The 5,801-nt window shown below is 34.8% G+C and overlaps 1 long non-coding RNA gene across 1 annotated transcript; it reads left to right on the forward strand.

The window, feature by feature from the left end:
- Positions 1–3,872: 3,872 nt before the first annotated feature.
- On the forward strand, positions 3,873–4,888 carry LOC127129353 (uncharacterized). Its single transcript, XR_007806310.1, has 4 exons — positions 3,873–3,952; positions 4,102–4,228; positions 4,331–4,608; positions 4,715–4,888. It is a non-coding gene; the product is annotated as an uncharacterized LOC127129353 (long non-coding RNA).
- Positions 4,889–5,801: the final 913 nt, after the last annotated feature.

Genomic DNA, 5,801 nt, shown 5'->3' on the forward strand with positions numbered 1-5,801 from the left:
AACTACAAAAATCAAATTATTTGCTAATTGGTTTTCTGAATGTAGGTTTTCAAGAATGCTCATCTTACTTAGTGGAGGCAGTAAGCAGTTGTTGAATGCAAGTTAATTTGGAACCGAAGCACTATATCATCCGGGATTTTGCAAAGACAACTCTTTCTCAAGGTTAGTCATCCCTATGTTAATTTGGAACCAGACTGAACTGTTAGTGTTTGCAATAGTTAGTGTTTGCATCAGTTAGTATTTCTCAAGGTTGAGAATTATTTATGAATTGATTTTGTGGTTATGAGGAGGCTATGGAATTTCCTAAGTTCTGCTTAATTATTTCTTATGGGGTCAAACTAAAAGAGCTGAAAAAGTTTGTGCTGGTTTAGATTTGTTTTTGTGGAACCAAGGTTTCTGGTATGTTGATGATATTGATGCATGTTTTCATGCTTCCTCTTATCTTGAATGTCCTTCATGTGGTTCTCTTGATGATGTTGCCTCCGAGTAATTTCCAGTTGTTGCATTGTGTATTGATGATGCGGCTGCTTGAGTGCTTTATAGATGAACTCATATCTGTAGTTTAGTTTCCCTTTTGTTGCTTGATGTATGTCCTCTAATGCTCTAGATTGTCCTGTTCTTGATGAGATATTTGCTGTTGAGCCTTCCTTGCTTCAGGCTGAAGGTGATGTTTTCATTGTGCCACCTGATTTGGCTGTTGTGCTTCTTGAATTATCTGTTGTGCCTGCATTCCATAACTGAATTATCTGCTTCTTGAATTATCCTGTTCTTGATTATCTGGCTGTTGTGACCTGATTATTAGTGCTTGTTTTCTAACTGTTGTTGATGTGTCTTAGTTAGTGCTTTGCTTGCTTCTAGTGACTGCAATTGAGAAGTGTTCCTTTGTTCTGTCTTGTGTTGTTGTCCTGTTGTGCATTCCACGAATTCGCGATATAGGGTTCGAAGAGGTTAGAATGGTGATTTATGTTAGAACGTTCGAAGAAGTCGCAAAGTTATGAGAGAGTGAGGTTATAGTCATTTTTCAATTCTGATTGCAGGTGATTTGCTTGAGAAGTTTGTTGGGAAAAGTTGTTAGGTAACGGTTTAGAATTTGTTGTGAAATTCGGTTAGTTGATTTTGGTCATGAGAGAATGATGGTTCTGTTAGTTGGTTCCGTTAGTTGTGAAGAGTGAAGGTTCAGTTCTGTTATAGGTTGGGAAGAGGAGTTTTGAAGTTTGTTATTTTCGGAGCGGTTGTTGAAGAAACCTGGAAGTTAGAAGTTGGTTAGTGAGGTTCAGTTTCTATTAACAAAGTTAGTTATTAGTGAAAGTGGGATGCTTTCAAAACCGTGCGTCTCATTGACATTCATACGAAAATAACAATAAGCCAGTGTGGTTTACAAACCTGTGGAGAAACCAATAGGAACTAACTGAATTAATATTACTAATACCAAAATTCAATTACAGTGGTTTTAACGGAAATGTACAAGAAATCCAAGTGTATTCTAACTGACTTGCTAATTAACATGCCGCATCATACATTGACAAGCTTTTAACGACAATATAACCGGAATTTCAAGCATTTCACATAAGCAAATTAACAAATAAAAAAACTAACATAGACTAACAGGGAGAATAATTACTAATAATTTTTTAATAACAGGAAGTCACTAACCCAATCATTTCAATAACAGTTCCAAATTTCCACTTAACTGTTTCTTAGTGTCCTAACAGGAATTTTAACAAATTAACATCCTCACAGTCTTTTTTTACTAACTGAAATTAACCTGCATAACTACATTCACATAAAACAAGGAGGGAAAATTTTACAATTTTCATTTCAGTTACATTCCACTTAAATCTCAATTTCGATTCAACTAACTTTTGAATTTCTAAACTAACTGAATTTACAATGGAATTTAATTTCAAAACAGAATTTGAGTTAAACATTTCACTCACCAAATCCACCTCTAACAGATTTTATAACTTCTCATAACAGATCCTAACTAACTAATAACCTCTAACAGAAACAAAATTGCTGCACAGTTTCTGTTATGAACTTCTTAGCTAATTAAGTGTTAGGAAATTAATTAGTTGAATGTGTTATTACTTATTAGTAATGTCAGCTGTGAACTATTGTTGAAAGTCTAATAGTTTGCTTCTGTTAATGTTAATGTTGAGTTGTTATGACTTAAATGAAACCATGATATGCTTTTATTGTGGACTGCTATTAGCGAACTGTTTGGTGATTACTGAATTTCTGTTAGGATGGAGTTAAGTTTCTGTTAGATTTCTTACTTGAGTTAAGTCTGCTATCAGTTAGTAGGTTGTTTTGAATTCTGTTATGACTGTTAATGTTTGTTAAATTTCGGTTAAGTGAAAATTGTGAGAGTTAATTAGTTAGGAAAACAGAATTGAAAAATGACTATAACCTCACTCTCTCATAACTTTGCGGCTTCTTCGAACGTTCTAACATAAATCACCATTCTAACCTCTTCGAACCCTATATCGCGAATTCGTGGAATTGTGAACCCTACAAATTTTTGAACTTTATTTTGATTTCGAACACGCATTGGCTATGTTGTGTTTTTCTCTTTTCGGTTTCCCTTGGATTGCGAATTGGTTATGTTGTAAATGAAATTCTAGCATCGGGATATAACCTTTCACCTTTGTGGCATTTGATTCGCATAGATTTTGTTTATATTTCGAATTAAGTTCTATTCTGTTGTTGTGATCACTGTCCCAGTGTTGTGTTTTTTTTTCTGGTTTCGAGGCGGTTGCTTTGTGTATCGGCTAGCTTATGTGTTTTGGTTGCGTATGTTTGTAGGTAGAAGTTTTGTTTTGGTTTGTATGTTGATTTGTGTTGGCATGGTAATAATTTGGTACTACTGTACATGACAGTCTATATAGTGACTACATACTGCAAGTTGTTAGTTATTTCCATTAACATGTAGTTTTGGTTCGGTTTACATTAAAAAGTTGTTAGTTGTTAGCTATTTGATGTGTGCTTTTTGAAGTTGTTAGCTATTTCGAAGTTGTTAGTGACTACATACTGCAAGTTGTTAGTTGTTAGCTATTTGATGTGTGCTTTTTGTTGTTTTCAGAAGTGATGCTTTCACAATTGATGAAATAATTTGCAGTGACTTTACTATGCATTTGTTGAACTAAAATTAATTTAATATTATACTCGCCACATCTTTTCTTTTACTTTTAATTTTATCAGAAACTGCATTTGATAATGTTATGATACTGTTAAGAGTGTGAGACTGACTAATCCTTTTATTTTTATGACAACAGATGACTAAAAGAGGTGGAAAAGCTAAGGTATTAGCACCAGGAAAACTTCAAGAAGAACGAAATCGCATAATTAACAAGAAGCAAATCGTTAGGAAACCTGCTCAAACAACATTGTCTATGCAGGATGCATCATCGGCACCAACACCAGCTCAGGCAGCACCGTCCGTGCAGGTTGCATCGTCGATGCCGACATCAGCTTCGAAAAAATCATCTGTGCAGGCTGCATCGTCGATGCCAACACCAGCTCAGGAAGCATCGTCCGTGCAGGTTGCATCATCAATGCCAACATCAGCTTCTAAAAAATCGTGTGTGCAGGCTGCATCGTTGATGCCAACACCAGCTCAGGCAGCATCGTCCGTGCAGGCTGCATCGTCGATGCCAACACCAGCTCAGGCAGCATCGTCTGTGCAGGCTGCATCGTCGATGCCAACACCAGCTCCAACTGTAGTACCTGTTCATGCCACTACCTCTGAGAAATTCAGTTTTATGCCTACTCCAACTTTAAGCCATCAAACAATGGCTGGCCCTCAAAGTATAAACCTTCAAACAATGGCTAGCCCTTCAAATTTGGAAGAGGAGGAAGATGTGGATGAGGCGGTGGGTCAAGAAACTATTACCCCTCTTGTGCCAACAATAGATGAGAATGGGAAAGTTATTATAAAACCATCTGGTACTGGGTAAGTCATATATATTCTCATAATTTAATAATTTAGTAGTTTTATTATTGTATTTTGTCTAAAATATATATAACCTGTTAAGAAAGTTGAGAATATTACTATCCATATGATTCTTAATAATTTAGTAGTTTTATTATTGTATTTTGTAGGCTAGTTCCTGCCAAAGAAGTTGCTGGTGCCATTAATTATGCGATACGCAAACAATTTTATAAACCTATACATCATTGGTCTGCACTCGATCCTGATACGAAAGCTGATTGGTTTAAGTTGTTTGGAGTAAGTATTTATTGACTTTTGTCACTTAAGTTGATCAAATTATATTTAAAAAAGTAACTAATTGGTTATTAATATTAATTATGTGATTTTAATTATTTTTAGGAGAAGGTTTCGTGGGATCCTTTCGATCATGCATTTGTCTATAGCGCATTTGAAAAAAAGGAAGAAAACGATTAAACGACATGTTGGGGAAGGCGAGGAGAAAAGGGACTCGACCTTCATGGATTGGTGATGATGCTTGGGTTGAACTTCAAACTTATTGGAAAAAGACCGAGTTTTTGGCTGTGTCTTCTCAAAACAAGACCAATCGAGCTTCCGCAAGAGGCGGAGCAGTCCACACCACAGGCCGTAAGGCTCATATTGATGTTGCACTTCAACTTGTAAGTAATAAAATCCTAACAAATTATTATTATTATGAAGATTCTTTATATCTTGACAGTTTTACTCGTATTCTGTATTGATTATTGGATTATTTGATTTTTGTAGTCACGTGAACTTCAAAGGGATCTGCGTCCCGATGAGTTATTTTTAAAAACACACAAGAGGAAAAATGGTGAATGGGTTGACAGTCGTGCTGCATCTACTTATGTAAGTTCTCGTAAATTTTACTGCATCAATATTTGCATCCATGCTTTCAGAAGCAGACTTATTCAAATTAAACTCTCCAAAAAGGATCTAGTTATCCATTTTTATAGTCTAATGTAAGTTAAATATAATAGCACAAGTCCTATGTTTAACTATCAGTTTGAAATTCCTGCAATCAGTTTGCTGTGCTGTTTGATATTTGTTTGAAATTCCTACATCAATATTTGCTGTGCTGTTTGATATCAGTTTGAAATTCCTGCAATCAGTTTGAAATTCCTGCTTGTGTTATCTTGCTGTTAAATATTCCTTACTTTTTCAACCTACTGACAGTGACGTGCTAACAACTCAACATTACTCACTAATCCGACTCCTAACACTAACAGAAATCAAACATTCAATTAACCATATGCTAACCACTAATTCGAACTATTTTTTTTACTTGCAGTCCAATTAAGGTTGGTATATAATTCTAATAGAGTTTCAAAACTGCTAACTCTATCCATGTAAACTAACTCTAACTTTTGTGATAATTCGTTCTATTAATCAACAAGGAGCATAGTTAGTAATATTTTTTATTAGTTTTTTTGTTTGGTTGTTACACTGTGAGTGAAGTTAGGAAAGAGTTGTTAAAATGCAATTAATTATAACTTCTGTTAGATGACAGTTGGAATGTTAATTCGGTTAGAGTTAATTTGTTAGATGTTTGGACAAGTTGAATTCTGCTAGGGAATCGATTCCATTGAAAATGAAATTCTGTCACATATATTACCTTCTAGATGCATGAGTTTACTAAGTCGATTTTGATCAAATGGAAACTAGCTTAATTGGTTCAGTCACATGAAAATGCTAGCAATCTTGTGGTGCAAATTGATTTGATTCATGATTTATGAAAACCTACTGTTAATTGATTATGCATTATTGTCACACTTATTTGAATATTAAATAGGATGGTTATTACTGTTTGCATTTTATTGAATTACGAAGTTAT

This window comes from Lathyrus oleraceus, chromosome 3, assembly GCF_024323335.1.
Source record: "Lathyrus oleraceus cultivar Zhongwan6 chromosome 3, CAAS_Psat_ZW6_1.0, whole genome shotgun sequence".
NCBI lineage: Eukaryota > Viridiplantae > Streptophyta > Magnoliopsida > Fabales > Fabaceae > Lathyrus > Lathyrus oleraceus.